Source organism: Struthio camelus, chromosome Z (genome assembly GCF_040807025.1).
Source record: "Struthio camelus isolate bStrCam1 chromosome Z, bStrCam1.hap1, whole genome shotgun sequence".
In the NCBI taxonomy this organism is placed as follows: domain Eukaryota; kingdom Metazoa; phylum Chordata; class Aves; order Struthioniformes; family Struthionidae; genus Struthio; species Struthio camelus.
The window spans coordinates 41,546,744-41,573,582 of NC_090982.1; the positions used below are offsets into that span (position 1 = coordinate 41,546,744).

Consider the following 26,839-nt stretch of genomic DNA (forward strand, 5'->3'; position numbering starts at 1 on the left):
AATCAGAGAGTATGATAATCGTGAGTACGACCACATTTATCCCATTTGTCTCGCGGTGGTGCCACATACCCAGTGTTGGGCAGACACAGTCGCCTGAGGACTTGCAAGCGGCATGAAGCCATTGGCCAGTCAAAGACCTCACTTCTCACCTAAGCACTGTCATTCCCAGAACTTCACCTCCCGTTCAAGGGAGCTGCAGCTCACTAGTATAAGCATACTAAAAATAAGCAATGAGATGGCCAGAATATAGCTATTATTATGAAAGGAACTGTGCAATATCAAAATTGTATATAATTATACTACCAAGGTACAAAAAAGGAAGTTGTCCCCAGCAAAGTTAATAAAATGCATATTCAAAAGGATGTAGCAAAACTGGGGTAGCCTGAGGAGGAGGAATTTGTAGTTATGGGGAAAATGAAATATATCAGAAGATAGAAGGAAAAAGCCTTTGTCTGGGCCAAACTGTTTTCCTTTGCATCATAACCCCTCAGGACAGAACCTATACCTATTGTAGGTATCAAAGTAAAAGTTTGAGTTGCTCAAAACAATTGTCAGAAAATCTAAAGTTAGTATGCAGAACAAGTATTCTCATTTCCGAATACTTTTTAAAGAAGGCAAATTGTTTACACATTCTCAAATTAAATTCCCAAGACGCAAGATACTATACAAAAACAAAACGTTGCATTATGGCCTCAATGTCTTTATCGTAGGCAAGGATTCCAGAGGGTCAGTTAGCAAAACAAGATACCAGCCATTCAGCAGCATAATTTCTATAACATATGCCCCATAAAGATCCATTTCAAATAGACCTTGCCAAACAATCAACAAAACAGCAACTATTTCAGTTAAAACCGAGCAGCAAGGAACAGTGCTCTGTCAAGGTAAAGAACAGCAGGACGAAAAAAGGAAACATTTAATTTTACTTTTCTTCCTAGGCAAAACTTCCTTCCTAAGTTTATTAGGATTTCAGGTAGGGATGCAGTACAAGATCACTCATTTAGGTTGGAAGGGACCTTTGAAGGTCATCTGGTCTCATCCAACCCACCACAAGTCAAATCCAATGGCACACACGCCCAAAAGACAACACAGACGCTAAATCAAAACTACTACCTTGAATGTCCCTTTGTTTAGCGACTACTGCATCCCGGCGACGCTTTAACTTAGTAAAAGTTGCAGCTTGGTCCTTTTCACGTTTTTTTTTTTTGTACATAAGCAGAAGTACTTTGCAAGGCTGAGCCACTTGGCTGAGCTCCCATCCACGGCTGAGTGGGGCCCCGGAACAGGCACACTTTCACCCAGCTTCCCCATGAACACACGCTTTCTTGGTAAAAGCCCATCAGATCAGCTCCACTCAAAATGAAGTGATTGCTGCCATTTCCTTTTGAAATGCATCCAGAGGGGAAGGCTGGCAAGGCAGAGAGGGAAGCAAGAGAATGGAGAAGGGGAGAGGTGAAAATAGAATTTAAATGTTAAAATACCTGCCTAGGAGCAAAAAAGCAACGTTCAACTCCCTTCTGCGACTGGATTTTAACCCTGGTCTTCTGTTTAACAGACCACTAGGATCCTTAATTACAGATTACTCCGAATGTGGGATTTTCACCGTTCCTTCTGCTGAAACCATGCAATTTTGCAGAAAACAACGCATGAGTCACTGAGCAAGGGGGAGTAGGGCTGCAGTTAATGACTCACCGCAGGTGATGGAAAGATTCTGATGAAAGAGTATAAACCAAGAAACAGGTTTTGTGCTAAAAACACACTTGACCCCTCCTCATTTCTATCCTAGTACTCTGCCACCCAAATTTTGACTGCTGCCCTTGGGCACTGAATAGAGAAATTATTAGCGAAGATGCTCTCACAGGACCTGAAATGGGATAAAATTTTCTGGTGGATCTGCCCGCATCTTTCTTAAACTGAGCACACTTCAAATACCAAAAGGACTTGCAGTCTCTAATGCTAGGTTTTGTTAGGGCCCAACTGGAATAAGGTAACATTTGGAAAAAGGCAATTCAGATCTTTCATGCGGGACTGACTCAAAATGAAACGGACTATGAACAAACCTCCCCAGTGGCCGGTACGCCCTCCAGGCTTGCTCTACATTCAGCATCTTTTTTTGGTGGCTTACTAGACTTCCTAAAGATGAACTTTAAAAAGTCTTTTTTTTTTTTTTTTGTCTTTATAAGTGCCTATTCCTCAGCGCCTGCCAACCGGATAGTGTTAGATGTTCTTGGCGTGCCCCAAAGTCCTCATCCCCCAAGCCAGCGTGTTTCCCTCTCCAGCACCTTTTGCTCTTCTCCCAGAAGGTGCAATCTCCCCTCTCTCCCTACTCTACCTGCACTCACACAGTACCCAAAAGTAAAAAAAAAAATACCCACACAGAACAGTTATACCATCTGTCAGACAGACACATGTAATGTCCTAACAGTCCCTGCAGTTTACTCCATGCAACTAAACCGGACAACTCCACAGTCTCATTGCAGAGTCGAACCTAAACCATCCCTATCATGGCCTCCTCATTTTATATTCTTCTTGATGACTTTGACGGTAATTTCTTCAGGATCGGGAAGACACAAGGAAGCTTATCTGCTTGTGAAAAGGCCTGACTTTTAGGAATATAGCAAAATAATACCAAAAGCAGCCATTGGCTGCTTTTTCTGGATCTACTGAACCACTAATAAATAAATAAATACAAGAAACATATTCCTATAGATAGAAACAATATAAAATACCAGATAACGATCTTAGAGTTGTAAAGTTTTCTAGGTAACTGAATCTTTGCAAAGAGTTTCTAACTTAAGGAAGCAGGCAGAAGCTGATTTCATGTCAATCAAGTCACTGCAATAAGAGACTCAGGAAGCAATTGGGTGCTGAGATTTCACATTTATTTATTCCAGTTATTTGCGTTCATCAGTACGTGTAAAGAGCCTGAGCTGCTGCCTGTAGTCATTTAATCACTGAAATTCGCAACCTTTCCTCTAGCCCGAGCATTTTATGAGCTGGCTTTGGGATTATCTTATGCACTTGTGCTTTTCACTCTCTGCAAGGCAAATGAGAGTGCAAAATAAATGAATACTTTCATGAAAAATTATCCTATAAGATCTACTGTTACTTCAGCAATGAAATTACTACGATTTCCATTTGTAAAAAGAATACATTGCATCTCCTGGTAGCTTTTCCACTCATGATTTCAAGACAGTGATGTTTGCTAGTGCTGCTGGAATGCAGCAGTAATATTTGCAAATTAATTCCAATTGTCAGATATTAGTGACAAATGCTGAAATTGCAACTGAAACACACGGACCCAGAAGTGACCGTCTGAAACGTAACTTTACATGTTCCACAATCTTTCAACACAGGCAAACGCACAAAGGTCCCTTTTTCTCAAACCTTATATACTGGTATGACAAAAATATATTCTATGCTAGTTTTATTAGTAAACTCAATAAGGAAAAGATATATTTCTTATAGTCAAAAAACAACTCCCCAAAATGTCTTTTCTGACCAAATACTTCCTACGTAATAGTAATAATCTATCTCTCAAAAAAAACCCCATATCCAATCACCAACTCAATATACTACTAATGTTATGAATTCAATGGGCCACAGCATCTACAGCCAGTACAATGAGACATTATCTATCAGTGCTAGAGCGATAAAACACTCGTTCTTATGTTTGTATTAAGTAAGGGAAAAAAAGCCATGATTATGTTCAAAGATATTACTACGTAATAACTCAAGGAAGCAAGTGAGTGTTAAATTATAATATTGCTGATAGTCTCATTAACTAAAACTAATGAAAATTCTGATAGTTACACTTTCTGCTCCAGCTATCAATAATAGTGACATACAGTACAAATGATACAGCAACACACGGTGCAACACAGTGTTTTCATTTCAGTCACAAAACAACACAATTAAGAACGTATGCTGTGTCGGGAAGACTGAATCAACTGTGGAAAGCATTCGGTGAACAGCCGTAAGGGACAGACTCGTGTACTTACAGCAGACATCCTTAGAGCAGGAAAAAGAATGGTGCTTGATACGACTTCAGACGATACTCAGTGTTAACAGAGAGAGACGGAAACACAGTCTGCACATTTATGAAGGAAACTCAGACACACAGAAACATACACTTCATCTTCTTGTGACTAATTCAGAAATTAAGACCGAACCACGCAGAACCACTGCATCCATGAGAGAATTCTAATACAAGTTTCTTCAGATTGCTAAATCTGAACTAGTGCATGGCGTACACATGCATCGATACCTACCTCTCATAGCACATTAATTTCTGAGCAAAACCAGGCTTAATACGTGGTTTAGAAAATATATATTAACAATCTCAACCTTTAAATCATCTTCAGGGAATTTCAGGTTTAAACTAGGTATTACTATTGCTATCCAACCATTAACGAAACTCCCTTTGTTGATGGATGCTGGACAGGCAGCAACTTTCTAAGCCAGTTTCTTCCAGATGATCACTTTGGTTACTTCCAGCCAGCTCTTTGGGGCCGACACAATCACAGAAAAAACAGCGCTGGAGGAAACATATGGAGGTCATCCAGTCCAATTTCAAAACCAGAGCAAACTTTAAAGTTAGACCAGGTTGCTCAGAGCCTTGTCTGAAGGAGTTTTGAATGTCTCCAGAGATGGATATTACACAGTCACTCTGAGAAACAGGCTCCAGCGCTTACGTGCTCTCTGCGTAAGAAACATCCATAAGTACCCGTATTTTTAAATTCTCATATATGGGGATATCATTAAGCCATTTGTTGCAAAATCAAAGTATAAATCTATAAAGGAATCTGCAGCTAAGGCTCGGTACATATCCTGTACTCTTAAAAGGGATTTTGAACACAGCATGATGGGGATTCCACATTAACTGCTTTTTTGAAGGTCTCCACAGTGCCTCAGCCTACAGTTAACCAACAGGTCAGGGCTTTCTCCATACCTCAAACGCTTGCTATCTTGTAAAAAACACTTTTCTAGAGTGATATGATTTCAGAGTTATTTGCTGTTGAAGAATATGCAATCAAAAGAAGCCTCTTCAAAAGTGGATATTATAATTCGCAACAGAATTCTTATTTTGTTGCAATGAAAAATATGGTAAAGAATGTTATGCCACGCTCATTTTCTTCTACTCTATAAAAAAAATCAAAGTAACAAAGTCTAAGAATTTCCACTTTTATTTAAAACTACAAATCTAAGTCATTTTAAGGGTTTAGCACAATCCTCTTTCAAATAGCAGCAGAAGAATGACTTTTGAAATTTGGCTAATGAGAACATGAAGGGACAAGGTACATATCCACCTGTCCTCTCCTGTGTTAAAGGATACACGAGGAAAGAAAGTACAGTACAAAGTTGTCTGTTGGGGAACTGCAGTCATGGCCATCTTTGGATATGTTGCCTCATCACAGTCTGTCACTTTTTAACAACACAGTTTCTTTTGCCAAACGCTTTTATGAACTCAAACCATGTTAGATCTGTTAATTCTGTATGGAAACCGATTTGTGCAATAACCACCGGGAAACAAACAAGTCAATTTTCTTCTACTTTCCACAGATTTCAGCAGTTGGACTGTTCTGCTTTAGCTCTCTGGGAAAACGTTTCTTTTGATGTAGAAATTGACTTTTCAGTTTGTCCATCATAAGAAGTAGCCTGCCTACTAAAGTAGTTTCCTTTGCTGTCTATGCTAAAATGTTTGTGTGACTCAAGATTGAACTTATCCTGTACCCGCCCATACACATAGTTGAAAGAGACATAATTTTAGCCTTTCCTTTTAATCACGCCTGTTTTCTGTCCGCCCTCCAAGGTCTGTCTAGCTGCAAGATCACTATGCTAATCTGCTGTTCCTTCCTCATTATTTAAATATTCTTCTCCTCCCTCAGATTACAAATTTAAACCATACTTTGGACTACCCTCCCTCTCCCCCTGCCCAAAAAAGAAAAAAGTGTAAGCAATCTCAGTAAGCTTAAACATCTAACATGATACAAGCATGGTCTCAGCTTTACAATATTATTTCTTACCAATTCAAAAATAACATTTAGCAGAAACTTAGATCTCTGCAGAATTCACATGAAAATACAAGAAAAACAACATTGAACATTGGTTTAGAGCAATGTTCACTTGAAAAATGTCTGTACAGTGTTACAAAAAGGAAAAAATCCTCTGTGAAATGCAGAACTATTCCTATGTCTTTTAAAAACAGGCATTTAGGACAGAAAACGTTCTAGATACTGCAACAATTCCAACTTCAGAGTGTCTTTCCAAAATGAAGCAGTCACATGCCTGAACTGTACAGTTTTGTAATTCACATGAGTATTTTCCATTTCCGATAGGTGCATTTGTAAATAAATCTGTGGACAGATATTGTTTTTTAAAAAATGTCTATATCCCCCAGATTTTTCAGGGGATAAACGAATTTCATCTATAAAATGAAAATAGCTAAGGAATATCTAGTAGTCTGCATTACAGAGTAGTACTAGCTATATAGTGTCTCCTTTACTGTTTCTTTTTATATGGTAGATAAATATCAAAAAAATAAAATATACAAAGAAACTGTGAAGATGAAGAATAAATCCCACTGACAGTCATGAATTGTTTCAGTGCAGAATAATACAAGGCTTGATAATTTACAAGGTTGTAGGAGGCTTAGATTAGCAGTGCACTTACAACTCTGGAGAATTATATGTACAGCAAAAATCAGTATGGACCAGAATAGCATATGTGAATCATTGCAAGTCTTTCTTGGGAAAATACATATTTTGGTAAAGCAGCATAATAAAATTTGTGAATATACCTAAAATTTATTTTTTTTTTTGGGGGGGGGGAGGGGGGGACAGAATTTATATCATGTTTTATTAATTTTTCCTTGGCATCATTCTTGGAAATTCTTTTGGCATAGGTCTGTCCACTTTCTTACTACAAATCTGGGCTTATGTCCACCTGAAAAGCCTGGTTTAATTCTGGAGGAAAACCTCTTACAGACTTGCCAGAACATTTTTGGCAGGAAAGAACAGGCAGGCCCCTTATGCCATTGCAGTCAGAGGCCAGACCCTCGGGGGAGCTTACCTTCGCTTCCCAGGACCTTCCTGAGACACACAGATGTGCATCACCTTGCAGTGATGCCATGAGATCCTTGCAGACCAACTTGTTTCAAATTTAGGAACCATGCCGCAGGCTGGAAGTGTTTTCTTTAAATAGGAAAAGAAGATTTACTCTGAAAACTCTGTTTAAGCATGCTTTTTGTTAAGGAAACAGTATAATTGAAGCTTTGATTTACCACATAGATTTCAAACGTGTTCATTGTCTCAAATATTTCAGGAGAGAGGGCATGCTTTCAAGTCCGCATTATTGGAATGTAGCTAGCTTCAAAAAATATTTAATTTATTACTTAAAATACTTATAACCGTATCTCCTCATTCCTCACCTGCACAATATCCTCCTGTTTTTTAAAATTATTACATAAGCTGTACAGAACAGAGCTGTGACATGAAGTGCATCCATTTTCAAGGATATCTGAATATAACAGTAGTTCTTAAGAAAACATACTTTTATAATTGCACATAGAGCTGAGCGCGCCACAAAAGAGAATAGAACAAATAGTCTTTACGCTCTCTTACAAATTAACCTTTTTAAAATTAAAAAAAATCAGAAAAACAATCTGTGCCTTTAAAGAACTCAGTTTTTTAAATCTTATGAGCATATAGCTAACTAGTAGCTTTACTGTAACTCTATAATTGTGCAGTTTTGAAACATTTTGCCCTAGCGAATCTACAAATTTTGCCTGACAGCACCGTTTTGAATAGGACTCCTCATACTCCCTAAAACTGGCAGAGGAAATATTTATGCTAAGCCTTTAAAATGTCAGAAATAGCAGGCATAAAAAAACTATTTAAAAGCAAAGTCCTTTTAACCACTTTAGGCGAACGATTGGTAGGATATACCTGAACTGGAGGAAAATTGCAGTAATTTATCTTTGAGAGCTCATAGATGCTTTTCAGTTATATAATAACAGAGCTGAAGAGCACCTCATTTGTGGGAAAGCTGATTATAGGTCTCATGGTTTTAATGGCCCAAACCCACTATTTCTATAAATGGTTATGCTGACTCTAGTGAAATTTGCCTGCTTGTGCCAAGGCAGAATTTGGCCACAGGATTAAAATAGAGCAGGTTGCCCTGCACTACAGCCACAAAGCATCTAACATGCTGAAGGCAACAGGTTGAGACTTACTGCAGTGGAAAGGATCTTCATGATGAAAGACGGTCATTAACCTCTCTGTTCAAAGTGCAGGGTGCAATTAAAAACACCACGACATGGTTATTGGCAAATTTAAACCTTAAGCAAAATTTATGGCAGGGCAGACTGAATGCAAAATATTATTCTAGCACACAAACTACCATGTGCATTTGAGGTCGCAATCATTACTAAATTAAGTTATATTTTTAGTATGATTCCTGGTGAGTCAACTGCAATTCCATTACTGTTGCACATTTAACTGAAATGTGCGTTATATTCTGGAAAAATAACATGAAATTATCGAATCATTTCCTAGCTTCCAGCCTGTCCTACAGCTTTTACCCATTGCTACATAATAACTTCCAGCAAAAAAAATCCAAAACAAAGCAAGCCCCCCCCCCTTCAATCAATTAAAAAAGAAGTAACAATGCTGTTTTTGTAATATTCTTATCTGATTTTTGAATATCAGGTTTCATCTCACGTTCAAATATGCAGTCTGTCACTCCTGAGTATTACACTTCTCAAGCATAAATCTAAGCACAAAAGGAAATATTAACATTCTTTATATTCCTTTCTCAATATATATTTTGAGGGAGAACTAGTAAAGCAGTTAACGGTACTCCAAGGATAAACTTACAGAATAAAAGTTTCTGGGACACCAGACTGATTTTATTATCTTATACCCGAACAACGGTAACTGGTGGTGTCTATTCTGGATGAAATTTGATATATCCAGTCAGAAATAAATTATGAAGAATTTAATGTAAGAAATGCTCTTAATCTTAAAAGTCTTGATGTAGAAGATAAAATGAACTGATATAAAATTTTGAACAATTAAACTGCGAAGACATGGAATAGCACCTGAAAAGGAACTATGAAAATCCTAAGGGCCTTGAAAGGTGGAGAGTGCTAGGGGGACTGGTCATCCTCAGTATTGCCAAAGATAGGATGGCAGGTGGGGAAAAGTTGCATAAATGATGTGCACTCAGAACATCTGGCATTTTTGGATTTCTTTCCTCTAAAAGTGCAAAAAGCAGCGTGATTTTACTCCCAGCATATTCACAGCTTTGAAACATTCGAATCATACACACCATTACCCTGAACGCTGCCAGTTATGCGTTTTTTAACGATCAAAATGCAATTTTCCTTGTGCAGTGACAGGTAGAAATCTCTGGTCAAGCAAATGACATTTCTGGTTATCTGGTGTGCAGCTTAGGGATTCGATCAAGGCTGCAAGTAGCTTTCAAATGCTGCGAGTCCAACCAGCAAGCAGCTCCTATAACGTTCTCCTGCCATCAAAGACTTACCTGAAATGCTATGGAATTAGCCAAGTTTCAACTAATCAGGAATTTATGATCCTAACTTTTACCCAGACACATCTGACACTAGCTAGAAACCTGAGAATCCATATGCTCGTCTAACAGAAAGCAAAAATGCCACCTCTCTCTGCATTGTCCTACCTAAAAAAGGAGGAACCACTGCTAGAAGTGGAAGTGGAAAACATGGCTATGGAAGGCATACCTTATTTGAAGACCTGCAGGAAAGAAAAGTACTCAAATCAATATGAAAAAGCGCAATAACTGCAAAGATAAGCCCCTATTTCTTACTATCAAGCTTCTAGATAATTCAGGTCCTCAAAATGGAAGGGTATTTGAATTGATAGTAGTTCACTTATCTCTGGTTTTAAGAGAGCTCTAGAAATACTGGTATAAAATCCATTCTTCAGAATCCACTATGCATCGCTATAGTATCTCAGCACAAGGTGCATAGACTCCAACTTTAAAAAAGTCATTTGTGTTTTAAAGTACCTGTATGTTTGTGCATACACATATGTGTAGACATATATACATACACACATATTTATATCTGCGTGTTTAGAATATCTAGGTTATAATCCACCGTTTCCACATCTTTAATTTCCCAAGCAGTACCACATATCTTTAGGCATACCCAAATGCCTGCATTTTATGCTCATGCTCATTACATATGTGTAACAGCTACATCGTCTTCCACGAAAGGAGATGAGGAATGCTTCGGGTCAGCGAGGCTCCTCTCCTACAGTGCTTTCCACGTTTTGTCTGTGGGTAGCTCCACACCGTGGAGTTGGATGTTTGAATCGTGCTGTGGAGTCCCAACCTGGACTCCACTTGTGCCCCTCACCTTACGGCTATCTGATGGTCTGTCTCTCTGAGCAAGTATTGGTCTTAGATGCATTATTTACTGCATTCTTTGGTAAACACACTTTAGAAATAATCCTATAACATGCCTCCCAGGATCAGAGGCGTGCCTTGAGTGCTGACTCAAGTGTAGGCAGTTAGCTTTCGTGAAGTCCTGTGAACGCAGTCTTTCTCGAGCAGGGGGTTAGGAAAAAGTGAAACCACCTCAATAAACTTAATAACCTGGCACAGGCTGACTGTTGGAAGTAATTGCTGTAATTCTACTAATATATGAAGCAAGATTTTAAGAGAAATTATTAAATGAGTCTCTATGTTTCAATTTTGCCAATTCACACCTCAGCATGGCAGTGAACAGAAAAAAGTTTTGGGGACAGCAGGCTTCACCTGCATAGATCTTTTCTCATTTGAAGAATCTACTAAGCGATCTCAAAGCAATAACGGAAATACATCATAGACACACTCTTCAAACATCCTCATGGCACTTATTTTCCCTTGAACATATTCCCTTTTTTACTGACACCTCTTTACAAAAAAGGTGAGAGCATGGTTTTTGCTAAAGACAGCGACTATGTCATACATTTAAAATGTTCAGGGTACAGCAGTTTGTACTTTCAATCTTTTATTTTTCCTAATGATAACTATGAAATGAAATACAAAATAATGAAATGCTATCATTAGAGCTAAGCAGATCTTTTCCCTTGAGAAGTCCTTTAATGGAAAATACTTTATCCCAAAGCAAACTTTTGGGGAAAAATATAACTTGTGACAAAGTAATCAATATTCCCATAGTAAATGGGAAAGTAAATACAATTTTTTACTTTGACTTGGAATTTCAAATTAAATTGCCTTTTTTTTTTGTTTGAAGACAACTGCACAACAAACTGAAGTCTGACAGAAAACACTCTGAATTCTCTTTAAGAATAACAAAATATTTTGAAAAGTATTTTTGCTATAAATTTGCTCTGTAAAACACCCAAGACTCTGGCAAGGTCTACTTTCAGATATGGACGAGAAAACAAGGCAAAGTCTTAGAGAGCAAGAGACAGAATTGGCAAATGGACAAAATAGGGTTTGACAGAACCAATGCAAAAGTATAAATATATACATATATATATATGCACACACACACACACACGCACACATGCACACATATGGATATATAAATATATATTTACGAAAGAAAGCTTTCTGCCACCTGTAACAGATGGCCTGGAGGAGCTGGCTGATAGTAGAAACAGCAGTCCACACCCAGGACTCACCCTTCAAATAGCCTTAAGAATTCATGCACAGATCTTCACATGGCATTTTCAGCTATGGAGAAAGCCTTCATTACCAGACGCTTCCTTCTCCCTTTGTACTTAAGCTCCTGAAGTAGACCCAAGAGTTGCTGTAGTGACACTTTTTCCTGGCACTCTCTCACCCTCTCTGCATCCCTTCTTGTCCTCTTGTGTTTTCCATCATCAACTGCTTTGCCCAGTAGCTACTTCACAAACGTATCATTCTAAAAATGCTTCCTGACATCTGTTTCCAATTCATCTTTTTTCATGCCCTTTTCAAGCTCTATATCCTATCATCAGTAGAGCGGGCCATATTCATCCTTGATATAACTAATATAGCCACTGGCTCTAGGGATAGATTTGGCCTTATCTGTTCAGAGGGTTAATTCCTGTCTAAGCCATTTAAAATGGCATTGCAATGCAATTCCCTCATGAGTGTCGTCATCTGTACGGGGCACCTCTGTTTCTCCTGTAACACCATTTACTCTCAGGATCATCTCTTTGTTTTTTATCAAAGGTTACCTATTTCATGCTGCACTACTTTCTTTTGAAATCACAGCAATGCTCTTAGGCTTTTTGTGGTGATATTAGTCACAAAAGTTCAAAAGGAAAATAACAGTTACCTGGTCAGTCACAAGGGCTTCCAGACACTACAGTGACATACATACTCACACAGGCAAATACATGAAGCTGCAAAACTAAAGTGAAAGTCCCCTGCCTGTTCCCTGCAATGTTCAATAGAAAAACAATGATAAATTCTTTGTCATCTCATGCCACGTGGCCTTCAGGAAAGAAACTTCCGGGAAGAAGCCACTTAGACTTAAGCTGTAAAACTAATCTCAGCTAGGATGCAGACACTTGCTGCTGCAGTCGGAGTACTTTCCAGTTCTGTTCGGCTGCTCTTCCACACCTCTTTCACCTTTTTTCATCTCTGCTACACCCTCCGCTTTCCATTTCCTCAGGGCTCCTTCCTTTCATTGCCTCTCTACCTTGCTTATTCATCCTCTCCAAAGCTCTCCCCCTTTCATCCCTGCAAAATAATCATGGCTTGAATTTGACTCTGGTCATTTGGCAGCATTATGTCTTTTTCTTCTGCCCTGTTTCTGTGCTGTAAATTAAGGTTTGAAGCTTTTTGGAGGCTCGGGGACAACTTTCTGTTGATCTGTGCGATACTTAGTGCAATGAGTAGCCCCTCAACAAGCATAACTGATGCCCTAGGTCCAGATTCTGGATGATCTTCAACAGGTATTAGAGAGACTCAAATTCATATAAAATGATACGTCTTAGTAAGGACAAGAAATGATAGCATTAGATGGCACTTGCTACAGCATTGTTGTATACAGAAACGCACACAGAGAAATGTCTATAAACGAAATTATTTTAAATCTTTCATGTTTGAACCAGTAACAAGCTTTGCTATTCAAGTTGAAGCTTTGGCTTGCATAAATAAATGATTAAAGCACCATTCTAAAGTGATTTGCCAGGAAACAACTCTCATATTTTGAAATATTGACATGAAGAAGCATTTTTTCTCAATTTTCCTAACCTCTAATATTTTGTTAGCTACACTTAAAAAGTTGCTTGCATATAAACGTGGGCTTGCCATAAGAGCTGGAGGAAAGACAATTTCAACATCATGCCAAAATACTTGCTACGGAACATGATGCGAATGGTTCTAATGTAAAATGAATGCGGCACCTGTACAGTTTGGACTGCCAAAAAAGCTCTCTCTGACAGTAAGCAAAAACAATGAAAAATGAGTGGGCCAAAATTCTTAATTTTTGATAACTCCAGTTACTTTAAGCTCTTGGGTTCAGGAAGCCATGAATAAGTAATAAGATGTGACCAAAAAGTTCTCTGAAGAAAAGAGGCCAAACAAAATTTCACTGTCGTACATCACAAGAAACATATGGTAAGTAATAAACAAGTTACTGCAATGAATTGGACCCAAACCAAGAAACCAAGTAGTAAAGTGAAGCACTAAATCCCATTCCCAGCCCATGCGGTACACAAGCTGCACTGTATACCCAATGGCTGCAATTCTTTCTCTCTCTCTCTCTCTCTCGGTTCCTCCATGGGAAAAGGGACGGGGCAAAATCTGCTTCTCCTCACCCCCTCCTTGGGCTCTTCCTCGTCATCTCTTAAGCACTTATTGCTACTTGCTCCTTTACGTGGATCCAGATTGACTCAAATGTGCATCTGTATCAAAAATGCGCTTTTGACGCAGATCTCCCTACTACCCTCACATGCTGCATTTCGCCTCAGAGAGGACGAAACAGGTCCTCTCCAAATGAAACAAAAAGGGTGTGTGGAGAGCACCTCATGTGCTCCAGCTGCAGACAGGCATTTAAGCCCATAGAGCCAGACTAGAGCTAGCTCAAAGTAACCCTGCGCCCTAAAATGTGGATAGCGCAGACAGGAGGTCCACAGCACCCACAAATGGAATCTTTTTAGTTCTTCCTACATGCTAATGTTAATATAGCCCCTGTGAAGACAAGTCCTCTGTACCATGGGCTCTCTGTAGTATAGAGATACTTGTGTTTCCTCTGCAAACCTTGAAAGAAACCCATTCCATCGGGCTCGTGCTGCCATTTGCTACCAGTCTTCAAAAAAGTAGTAGGGAAGACTCTACTCGTTACTAGTCTTTCCACCCACGTATTAAGTTGACGCTGATTAGCTAGAGCAACAATCTGATGCTGTCTGCAAACTGTAGTTTGTGCTATAGTATCCCCCCCCAGCGTGTAACAACTACTTTCGATTGCAATCGAAAATCATGTGTTTTATTTTGCTCATACTTGGTATAATTTGGGGAGGCACTTCTGTAGATGTAAGGAAAAAGACTAATTGCTTACCTTGTGTATCACCTGATGATGTACGTGAGCTCTATGCTGTAAAGTGTTACAGCAAATTTGACCTCAGAAGCCTTATCTAGAAAGGAAAGAAGTAGCTCTAGTTTTGATAAGCTTTTGCTATTGGACCATAAATAAATGATTGTACAGTATACAATTTCATAATCAAACCATAAATAGGCAGAAAATTTCCTGAAAAATTAGCTATTTCCTTTGCTCTGTGTCCCTTCTACTTAGTCTTTCTAACGATAAATAGTATTAATTAAAAAGCTTAACTATGTGAAAATAAAACAACAAGAAAAGGCTTCTTTGATTTTACTCATGTAATACAGCTTGAAAACAGATCTGGTATAAACTGTTTCTCCGAGAATCAGAAAATGGCTGTCAGTGTTATGGTTTGCTTTCAATAATTTCTCACTTGCTTCTGATTTCAGCACATATGAATTGCAAAAACACCAGAAGTAATTTGACAAAAACATTAAGCGTGGAATTCAGCCTGCCAGAATACTACTTAATTTACATTTTAAGCATTAAGAGTACACACAAGATTTCACTGATTATGTTTCTAGTTTGTATCATTTTTTCCTAATTGCCATTCAACTTTTATTCCCTGGGACAGATTCAAAAACCCCTCTTTGCCTTACATTCAGCGGCACTGAAAGAACAAAACGTTATGTCGTGCAAGAACAGCAAAAGCTAGTCCTGCGTAAGCTCTGCTGCGGTTACTGGGTCTGTCCAAGCGGGAGGACCCCAGGAGCACTCCGAGTTCCCTGCTCCAAGTCTGTGTCCCAGCTACCCGATATCCCTCCCAGGGCAAAAGCCTAGAGCTCAATGTTACCCTTCCTCTGTCTCCTAATTCCTGCATTCGTGTCTACACAAAGATGATGTAGGGCGTGTGGGTCACAGCCGAGCTGCAGGGGCATCCGCAGTTCCCTGGGCTTAACAGCTGGGAAATCATCTTTCTCCACACCAAGGCATGAACCCACAGGGCAAACTAGACAAGGGATGAGACCGTCTGTGAGAAAAAGGCAGAGATCAGATCTGGAGTTCATAATTTTTACAATCAATATTGATGAAGCAGAGTGGTGAGAAGCTGATTTATCTAATGAGCAATTCCCTGTGAAGTACTAAATCAATACAACCCTTTCCTACCGACCATACTTTTTAGTTTGTTTGTTTTGTTTTGTACCCTAGAGTCTTCTGGCGCTGTGATAAAATTCTCTGCTTTGTATTTCAGGCATTTTAAGGCTTCTACAGACATCAGATATTCCCTGAATATATGCCACACACAACACAGTTCCTGAAGGCTCATGAAGTATTCACTTTAACACGATTTAAAAGATTCATTGCATATCTGAGAGAGAAATAATTAATCTCTACATGAGTAATAGAGAAACAAACCTATAAAAAGAGATTTTAGTATATACAAATGCTTTTCTAATACTTTCCCTGCCTCAGCCTATGAGATCAGACTATCAGACCATCACTGAAGCTTATTACTTTGGCAGTCCTCTTTCTAGAAATCACTGAGCTGGTTGTAATTTATCTACAGCCTTGTTTCTTCTCCCTGCTCCCCCAGCCCCTACCTTAAAAGAAGTGACTGAAAAGCATGTTTTTGTATAGCTGGAGCTGAATATCAGGAAAAAGAATAGAGAGAAAATGAGCAATGCACGTAAAATCCACTAACATTACAAAATTTACATTTGGAGCCTTAAGCTTATATGAAGTTTGACTTACCATATTTACTGCTTTGCTTCAACTTTTTTCAGGTTTAATACTGCTTCTGCCTCAGCAATGCAATTCAGATTATAAAAGCTGTTTTCCACATGGAGGAATGGCAAACCGTATTAGCAGATTTACTCCCAAGTATAAATGTGATCAGAATTGACCTCAGATTATACTTGATTATAAACTACTTCGAACAGAGCCTGTTGTTTTCTGTATTTTTGCACTGAGCACTGTCATAATTGGCCTGTATACCACACTGGCATGTTCAAACCTAAATTACAATACAATAAAATGGAAATGTATGTTTTAAGAAGTCTAAAAAGATGAAGTCAATGTTAACTACTGGCATTCAGATGAAGACACTAGATTCTTGTCTTTTTAACATGGGTTTTTCATCTCTTCCTGCCACTAGTACATAGTATCTTTTCCCTCTGACATTTTTACGCATATACACAAAAATTTATTCAATAAATTCTAAAAATATATTTTTCTAATTAGAATAATGCATTGTAATAGCCCAAGAAAAGGGTCCTTTCAGTCATCTTATGACTATTTTCCCAGTTTCTGCAAAACCAAATATTTAATAGTTTTCAAATAGTACAGCTAGTCTGCAAGCAGTATACATCACAAGCCTGCAAATTGCACACACTCTTGAAATCATACTCTTGTATTTGAAAATAAGGTCACCTCAGAAAAAACAAGTCATCGTCTTTCAGAATTGAGGATCATGTTAAGCTGCTGATACCGACTTCAAACGTACACATTGCACACTATGAATCATCATAGCTGCATTTTTAGTAAAAACTTCAAGTATGGAAATAAATGCATGATCACAATTTGGCCCCATGACCTACAGGAATCTTCCTATAGAGACTCATAACAATATTACCAACGAATTATTGCTGCAATGCTGGTAAAGACACAAAACATGCCATATAAAGTCTTGGAGGAGCCTCACAATTTCTTACAGTGAGCCATGACCTTCGTTGCTGAAAGACCTGGGAGCAGTGAATCTTTATCAAAGGTGTCTCTTATGCAAACTATTCAGTAACTATTGATAGTACATATAGTTTTAACATGAAGTTTTAATAAAACTTCAGTGAAATTATTCTTCTTTTGACCACTATTCTCATCTTTCAGGAGCTGTTTTTCACTAATGTTTCAATTTTCAGAGTCTCTTGGGGAAAACAAAATGCTAGAAATATTGAAGTATTTAAAAAATGCAACACTGTGTTATATGTCGTATGGTAACAAAAATGTCGTAGATTTTTTCCTTTTTTTTGGTTAGTTTTAAAAATAAATAACACAAACTGCAAGATGAAGAAAAAGGGAAAAAAAATCTCCTCCTTATTCTTGATAGGACAAAAACAAAAAACTCCCCAACAACTCCTTAGCAAGGAAAAAAAAAAAAAAAAGCATGACTACTACCTTACCAATGCAAACATGAGCAGGCCTACCTCTGCAGCTAAACAGTTGTGTTTCAAGCATATCTGCAGTGATTATATTTTAGAAGATAAACATTCAGGAGAATTTCCTCCTTCTATATTCACTATTTTCTTGTTATTATGACAACTGAGTACAAAGATATGAGTTGTTACAAATTTCTTAGAAGTAGCATATTAGTGTGCATTAATTTTTATGAAGAGATGCATTTTACTAGAAAGATTAGTCAAATCACATTAAAACATACTTCAAATATTTTGATTACATTTTCTCCTCAACTATACGGGTGAAGCCTAACCATATACTTCAAATATATCACGGTACGTATATATCAAAACATTTCTCCTATGTCCTTATATACTGTTCAGACACTAGTCAAGACAAGACCAGAACACACACACCTAATACTTCTGTGACATAAAGATGTTTTTCTTCATTTTATAGTAAAACAAATAGAAGCACATAGCTTCGGTTGTCCAATTTTATTTAAAGGGGTTGTTAGAGCTCTCTTTAACTTTACATAATAACATCTGCACCTAAAAGCATAGATCTCTAAGCATTAAAAAAGTCCTCTCCCTCCTCTTCCACTGAGTACTCATTCCTGCCCATAGATCACTCCCTTTTTTGTATCAACACCATTTTTTGGAAAAATCGTTCTTTCAGACAGCTCGATTCCCCCTCTGGTTCAGGTGCTTTGCCACAAAAAAGCTTGTGGCATTGTAGGAATGGCACAAGAATGAGCATGGGAAGGGGCTTCAATTATGTTTTCCAAAAACCACTGCTGGGTCCAACTCATACCAAACCACATCAGCGCTGGGACCTGAGGAGCGTTTGCCTGTGGCCGCATCCGCAGGCTGACGTTGACTCCCAGATAGCAACTAGCAATTCAGTTGCTTAAAGGATTTGTCACCAGTCAATACTAAATATGCTGTTCTACTGCAAATTTTACATATGGATATCGGAAAGATGGTTTGCTTTAAAATAATCATTCAAAGAAGTACAGAGGCACATCCAAATGTATCCATAAAAAGCTGGCATTCAACCCCTTCATTTTACAGCACAGTCTAAGTAGAAGCAACCAAATAATACTCTTTGTACAATTGGTACGGTGTTGTGCCTATTTATAAAACCAAAGCTTGACATTTTCATTTTCTATTGCTCCTAGCATGCTTAACTGCTTTTTTCATCTCTCTTCTTCATCAAGTACAAAATTGCACTGGCCCAGAACAACAGAAAGGTATATTTTTCATCTATCTTTCAATGAAAGGTGTTTTTTAATGGCTATCAGGGATCATTAAGGTAAACTATTTTGTCCTCTGGCTTACCACTGCAGATTTTCATAGTGATTCCCTCAGACTTGGTGTGTCTCTTTTTTTATGAGCTGTCCTGCTTTAAATTAAAAACTTTATAGTGTAGATTCCTGACTCCATTTCTAAGCAAGTTGCTCCAACAGCTATTTGCCTCAATGTTAAGGATGTATAGCTTATTTCCAGTTTGATGTTACTAACTTCAGCAACAGTCCTTTGTTGTACTTACATTACATTTATAGGCCCTCTGCGGTCAGAAAACATTTCCATTTTGTTCACGAGCAAGCCTCCTTCTAAACCCTTTCTTAGTTAAGTTAAACCGACTCATATCCTGAAAGTTTTGACTTCTAGGAAAGTTTTGAGGTTATAAAATCACTAGTCTTGCCCTTTTTTCTGAATTTTTAATTCGTATCACCTTTTCTTAAGACCAATCATAAGGAAAAGAGATTTTTCAGTAACAGCTTCACTAGGTCCTGGCCCTCTTAGACACTGCTCTGGGTGTTCAACTTGTTCACCAGGAATCACTGTTTTCAGCCTAAAGCCACTAAACCCAGCAAGTCTAATCGGGGGGCTGGCATTTGGCACTGTGCTTGACCTCATTAAAATCACATTCTCTAAAAGAGGGAATCCTCATTCACACTCAAGCAGAAGAGCTCATGCCTTCTTTGAAAGGTAGTAACAGAACATTTGCCATCTGCAAATGTGTAATGCATGCCTCCTGTAGGAGCCACTCTGCATACGTTTTCCTAGTATTACATATCTTTGCTGCAAAGCCTACAGCATTTTTGCATGAAAGCTAAAACATTCCTATCCTTTTCTTATCCTGTTAACTGTGGTATTGTGATGGTTTTCATCTACTACTAACTTTCGGGTAGGAATATGTACTTTGATCTAGTAAAGGAGGTGAAAGGTTGAAGATGTTCACTCAGTGAAAGAAGTAACTCTTTATCTATCTAACCACTGAGAGAAGTTTTTGGCAGAGACTAAAATGGTGCAGAGAAGTCAAAGATTTCTCCTAGGTAAAACATTGGATTTAACCTCCTTTCAGTTTCATCACCACTCTCCTTTCCTTACCAACTGCTTTAGACCACATTTGTCATAACAAAAATCTTTTACTTTGAGGGAAAACATTACCAACTACCATACTACCATGGTACAAAGGCATCACTGTGAACGCATGACTTGTGTAAGATGGCACCATCATATCCTTAGGTAACTTTTTAAAAATACCTGAAGACTAACCATTTACTTTCAGGGGCATGAGCCAGGGCAACATTTATGCTAGAACTCACAGAAGCAGAAGTTCATTTCTTCAGGCCTTTGGCCCAAACTGATCCTCCCTGCACTCCACTAGTCTTTCATAGCTCTTAATCACAATTTATCTGGCTCTCCTACCATCACACCTCAAGTAAAAGCACCTATGTGACTAAATACAGTCACCAGCACTTTAGTGAGCTTCTGCTTGTAGAAGCGCAAGAACAAGGAACTCCATCACTGGACGTTTTAAGGACACACGTGGGCCAAGGAATGGGGCAAGATCAAGGGCAAGACTCAAGTAGGCCTACAACAACGCCAGGGATAATAATGGACTCCTAAGATTGCTTGTTCCTCCTATGAGAAACTTGGCTGCACCCAAGCCGAGCCCGGAAGACAGCAGATACGATCCGGCACTGCCTAGGATGCTCTTTCAAGGACAATCCATGCCACCGGAGGAAAAACAGCCAGCGGATAGCACAAACACATCCTGTAATGCTACACAACCTGATGAAGACAACCAAAACTGTACCGTACGCCCAGGTAACTGAAACTTGACCACGCTTGCATACCCGCGCCAGATGGGAGTTGCATTGCAGAGCTGCCTGGTAGCAGGCAGACCAATTGCCAGCAGTCACAGAGCAACAGCCAGACAAACAACACCTATCCTGGAACAGAAACACAGGGGAAGCCAAGACATGCAATCCACTTTCAATCCCTCCGGCTAGTCCTGTTGCACAGGGCTGACCACATTAAATCTCTCTCTGCTATCTTTTAGTAAAATATAAAACTTTGCTTTTTTTAACATTTTGTAGTGAAGCTAAAATGAAATGTGTGTTTTGGCCATTGGGCAAAGGCCTTTTAGTTCCCCTTCCCTCTTTTGACACCTAATTCAGTGACATCCTTTAATCTGTTTGTCCTCCAGATCACTTGATTTCGCCTCCATACTGATGAAAAATGAGCTAAAAGCTTGGAAACTGCTGTATAACTATCTAAATGTGAGAACTCTATTTTATCTCTGTAGAGATCCCTTTAGGTTCCCTCTAAATTAAACATACATTATATCGCTGCCTGTGATTTTGGAGGATGGATCCTGTATGGTCCCTCTAGCACTATACTTTCTTGTACCTAAGTCAGCTAGTATAAAATTAGCTTGATAGTGTCAGATGTATCCTGAATCTAGACTAGTAAATTCTCTAGGGGCAGAGACTGTCACCACCCATTTCTATCACCAGATTATACACTTAGGCTTTAAAACTTAGACAAGAGGAGATGAAAAGAAACTCAGTAGTATTGTTCCTATACTTTAAAATAGCTACGGTATTTTAAATATTCATTCCTAGTCACCCTTCAAACAGATTTGTAAGCACGTTAAAACCCTATCAAAGAGATATTTGTTGATCATTATGTTTGGACATCTGGAGTATGCAAAGCATTTTTTTCCTGTACTTTACTGTTTGGTGATAGCCACACATTTAATACTACAGCTCTTTGGACATGGATGAAAAAATGAGGGGCTGATTTGTAATACAAAAGCAAATTACACTTCCAAATTTGTACACAACATCCTGCTAACGTTCATTGGGGAAATGAGGGTTGATATGAGAGCAGCAAGCAATCCTATGCTCCACTAAACAAACACACAGGACAGATTTTACATTTGCAGTAGAGTCATTCTGTAAGGTTTTCTCATCCACAACATATGCTGCCTTAAAGACTTGACCTGGACACAGACTAGGAGCATTTATATTCGTAAGGAATTATAGCATTTTGACAAAAGTTTTCCTTTCACCTTTAAAAAAAAATAAAGAGTCTTAAAAAATTTCATGGAAACAAATACACCATTAAAATTGTTCAAGGAAAGAAGTGCTTTGTTTTATTTCAATTTTTCGATGGCATTGCTACTATAATCTATAAAAACTGACCTCCTAAGCTACTGAAATTTTAGTGGGAAATTCCCAGGAGAACCACAGCCCTGAATACATACATACATATATATGTATGCATGCATGTGTCTGTGTGTGTGTGTGCATATATATATACATATTTTTTTTCCTGCCTCACACCCAGTGCACCATGAGATATATAATATATGTGTGTGTGTGTGTGTGCATATAAATATATAATAATAATTATACTATATATGTTTAGCCTGAATATATATACATATACATACATATACATACATACATACATATACATACATACATACATATATATATGTATGTATGTATGTATGTATCTTTTTTCAGGCTAAAATTAGTCTTAGAGGCCAGGACAAATCTGAGAAGAAACTCTATGCATTTTGGTTGGAAAGCTCTCTGTATTTCTGTAAGAAGTCATAAAAAGTGCCCATTCTCTCTCCTTCCCCCTATTCAAGCATGAAAGATGGCATCAGAATCTTTATTCTGAGTATTTAGGACAAAGAGCACTGACCACAAAGCTGTAAATATGCTCAATTGTGACAGACACTTCAAGGAGTCCCTCAGCCTCTGAAGTTTAACACTTTAGCCTGTGACAACCGCAGAGACCTTAGCTTCAACCATGGGCTTGAAAGAAAATTCAGCGCTAGCGTTGGGAGCTGAAGGCCTCCGTTCACCAACACACTGGCTGCCCTGTATCAGCCAGCGCATGCTAAGGGAAGGAAGACAAACTGTTCTCTCACCATGCGACTCCTAGCACTCACTGTTGATGACAGGCACATTTCCAACTAAAAGTGAACTGAGAATACTTAAGCTGACTTTGTACGTGTTCTTATTGCCACAGCTAATCAGTTCAGCAATACTGATCTGCCTTAAATTAAGCAAAAGACTTAAAAGGCAAACTTTTTTCACGTTCTCTCGCTATTATGTGTATGTGGAGAGAGAAAGGGGGGAGTAGGGAAGGAGAGGATAACGATGGGTATCAAAAAGCTGTAGTTTAGACTACATAAGTACAAATCTGGGAGAATTAAACCCTGTGCTGGGCAAATTGCAGAGTTTGTAGTGCACTGAGGCACTGCCCTCTTATCATCCTGACCTGCAAAACTGTCTGGCTAGGCAAGCTATACAGAGATAAAATATCTCGCACAAAAGCGATGGAGTGAGAGGAAGGGAGATGCAGCAGGGCGAGGAACGCAGTCCCTGCAGGAAGCAGCAGTCTGCCATTGCCTCCCAGTGCTCCTCCAGGGCAGCGCGCCTCTGCGTCCCTTCGTCTTCCAGGCTGTAGCTAAGGGATGGGTCCTGGAGATATAATAGGGGTTAGTATTGCACTACAACCCCTTTTCCCATTTCTCTCTTCCTCTCCCACAGGCTAGGATTTCAAGCAACCTAAATTCATTTTTATTTACTGTACGTTATTAAATCTCACATTCCCTACACGCTCTGCATTCAATCTAGAGCTAATGATAAAAGTCCCCTCTATAGCTAATTATACAAGTCCTATTGAAGACCACTGCGATTTTTGTATTATTTCTCCATCTTCAGTTCCAGTACAGGAACTGACTTTTAGTGAACGTATCATCCTTATTGCCCAGCTATCCTAAACAGCAAAAGTGACTTCTGCTCCTTTCTTCAGTCAGTGAGCTAAAAAGACATGAGCGTTTCAAATACTTTCCTTTCGGTAATGTAGCACGAGTTAAGGTATCAGTATGTTCACTTAGGAACACTTTTCAAAATGTCTATACTTTAAAACATCTTGTAGGAATAAACGGAGCCAGCTTGGAAATACAGGTCAGCTCTGCAGTTTCGAGGATGTACGGAACATCCTGGCTCTGTCTGCATTTCCAGTTCTGCCCCAGCGCTCCCGCCGTGGTTGACTCATTTCATAAGCACATGCATGTCTCTGCTTATAAAAACAAAAACAAAAAAAAAAAAGAAAGAAAGGAAAAGTAACTGGTCCATGTTTTTTCGATGCAGAGAGGCCCATACTGGTTTAAGCCAAAATAAAAGCAATATGAAGAAAGCAAAGCAAAATCATGTTATCTGTTTATTCTTCGGTACTGATTTAACTGGCCTGGTTTAACAACACAGTATGGGGAAGCTAGTACCTGCAGATACGGACAAACTTTGAAATTGTCTCCAACCCTTTTCCTTCATATGTTTCATCAGTACAAAGAGATGTACTGGTATATCCCAGTGCAAATGGGAAAGAAACCTATTTTCCTCTGTAGCAATTACTATGCAGTAGCAGAAGTGCCTTTCTTCTTTATATGCGTCTTTTTAGAAACGAAGAGATCTATTTTCCAATATTGACACCTGCTCTATACTTTTCTACAGGAGTAAATACATGATATTCTGAGCATCAGTGAGGTTTTGCTTTTACTGCATACTATCTTCAACAAATCAATATTTGCTATTATCAAATATTAGCAAATCTAATATTTACCAAAAGCGCTGTCACTGTGGACTGTTTTAAAAACTAGAAAGTGGAACATACCCAGGGTGTACAAACAGCCTTTTATGCATTACCAGGAAGATTCTGTAACCAATTATTTGCAATCTGAGTGAGCAAAGTACACCGGTTTTCTTTTAAACACCAACCTCCATGGGCGTTAGCTTTAGTTTCTCTTAATGGCTGCTAAAACACGTCTTTTTCTCATGCAGGCCTGAAGCCCAAAGTTAACATTATAAAGTTGAACAATGCGGTTATGTTGAAATTGTGGAAAATGAAGGAAAACAGTCATCCATAAAAATTACAGCATATGGTAGTTACTCTTTGGCAACAGAAGACAATGCAATTTGTAGCTCCAGTACACAACCATACACTGCATTTGCAAAAATGAAAAAGAAAGGAAAAGAATCTGTAGACAGCAGAGATTGTATAAAAAAGAAATAATCAAAATGTTCTGTTTTTCACATGCTAATTTATTGAGGAAGGAGACTGAAAAAGGTGACATGAATGAATAACTTATTTAGCAAAGCCAACACTGAACTAGGAAGGAAATAACACCTATGAAAAACTCTGCCACTGACCAGCTTTTTCTTGCTCTCTTATGCTGAAAGTGATTCAAGATTAAGTTTAAAGTAATGATAATGAACTCACTTTGGCAAAAACAAACTCTGGGATTGATGCAGTCTTCATCACGCGGACACCACTGAAGAGCTTACCTACTATTTTCTCCTTCATATGGAACCGGTCTTTTCTTTTATTACTTGCAAGATTTAAAGAAAGGTGAGTCTAGAAATCAGGCAAAACAACATAAAGGGATCCGAGATTAGAAAGTGATTATAAAAATATAATTGCATAATACGACCATAATTTACAACCAGCAGTGAAGCACACTGTGCCCAGTTCCTTAAGGAGTATCAGTATATAAATGAAATATTCCAGGATAAAAGAAACAAGCTTTCCCTTATCAAGAGGAGATGCAACAATTTCTGAAGCCTCTTTACCATGGGCTCTGCTCTTTTTTTTATCTTCCCCAAGTGAGGCAGTAGTATGGTCCTGAGCTTAACCATTATTTGAAATACTCCTGCTAGCTGGCTATAGGGTAGAAATTACGTTGTATTTCTCTTACTGGATCAGACCTGATTTATTTCCATATACATATACACATACACACACACACACATATATAAAATTTATAAAAGCCATTTGCACACCAATAAAGATCCATACTTGTGCAATAATAAAAACAGTCCTGCAAAAAAAATGAAAAGTTGTATCTCCTGTAGGTCATATGTGCATATGCGACTCGCACCTTATTTTTATAACCCGACAGGATACTGACCGCCCCAGCGAGAAGAAATCACTGCCTCAAAATTTCCAAAGCTTCAATATCACCACACACCGGGCAGCCTCGTACAGCCACGGTCCCACCTGCTTATGCCCCTAAAGTACCACAGCCCACCTGATACACAGCACGGGCTGCAACTTCTTCCCAAAACCAACGCGAGTTACTCGCACACGCTCCCCAAAGCCATCCCAAGGTGGACTACCACAGATACCTCGCCAAAATTACGACGGGGCGACAAACCTGCTGTCCGCCTTTGGGCTCTTTGTCCATCGCAAAACAGGCCAGCAAGATCTAGCGCTTCCCATAAAAAACGCACATTGCCAGGTAACTGCTGCTGGTGCGGAGGCTGAACTGCAGGGGCAAGCCTAATCGAGCCAGAAACGCTCGGCTGCCGCGGGAAATGACTGTACGCTCCGTATCGCACGCTGCCCCGTAAAATACAACGTGGCTATACAACAGGCGACAGGTATTTTTCAGATTAAGTATTCCAAATATTGTGCTTACCGTAGCTCTGTTCCTCTACTACGTGTCTTCGCAAATAACTCACTCACCTCATCTTACTTCACTTTAAGCCGGATGGTTTTATTATTACTGGCTTGAATAGAAAGACTATTGTAAACTTCTGTACAGTTTCCCCTCTGGATTTACACAGTGAATAAGTATTTTCCATTTACATCCACGCACAGCCCCCCACCCCAAAACCAATGGATCATAGCATATATACAAGCTGGGGATGCGAAACGCTTTCACTGTAAAAATATGTGCCCTGTACTCTTGCCTACTTTAAAGAGTTAATCAACAGAGTCAGTTAGCAATCACAGCGTGATTTTCTCGCCACATGTAAAATTGCTG

The 26,839-nt window shown here is 38.8% G+C and overlaps 1 protein-coding gene across 5 annotated transcripts in view; it reads right to left on the bottom strand.

The window, feature by feature from the left end:
- Positions 1-26,839, bottom strand: part of LOC104150540 (protein Largen) — a 157,808-nt gene that overhangs the window by 19,537 nt on the left and 111,432 nt on the right. For 2 of the 5 annotated variants that reach the window (XM_068928652.1, XM_068928650.1), the window contains exon 3: positions 14,543-14,618. The exons of the other annotated variants lie outside the window; for them this stretch is intronic. The gene's annotated coding sequence lies outside the window, so the exon portion shown is untranslated. The remainder of the gene's footprint in view (positions 1-14,542; positions 14,619-26,839) is intronic. 5 annotated transcript variants of the gene reach the window in all.